We start from the raw sequence: 298 nt of genomic DNA on the forward strand, positions 1-298 counted from the left end.
TGAATATATACGATTATACAGCAGTTAATATTCCTCAATTGACTTTGGTATGTGAGTGTCTTTTATTAAATATTATATTTGTATATCTTAATCACTTATTTAAATAAAACTCTGTTATGCCGTTAAAATGTATCCATGTTTTTCGATAAAAAAGCATTAATATTTAAAACAGGATAAAACAGGTTAATATTTAAAATAATATTTCAAAATCTTTTTGAAGTTTTGATTATTGAGTAAGTTGTTTTAAACCGTTTCTTGTTCAGATTAATCATAATAATATTTCGTTAAAAGTTGAGAA

Source organism: Odontomachus brunneus, unplaced genomic scaffold, assembly GCF_010583005.1.
Source record: "Odontomachus brunneus isolate Ranch 3 - 2012 unplaced genomic scaffold, Obru_v1 Obru_scaffold_154, whole genome shotgun sequence".
In the NCBI taxonomy this organism is placed as follows: domain Eukaryota; kingdom Metazoa; phylum Arthropoda; class Insecta; order Hymenoptera; family Formicidae; genus Odontomachus; species Odontomachus brunneus.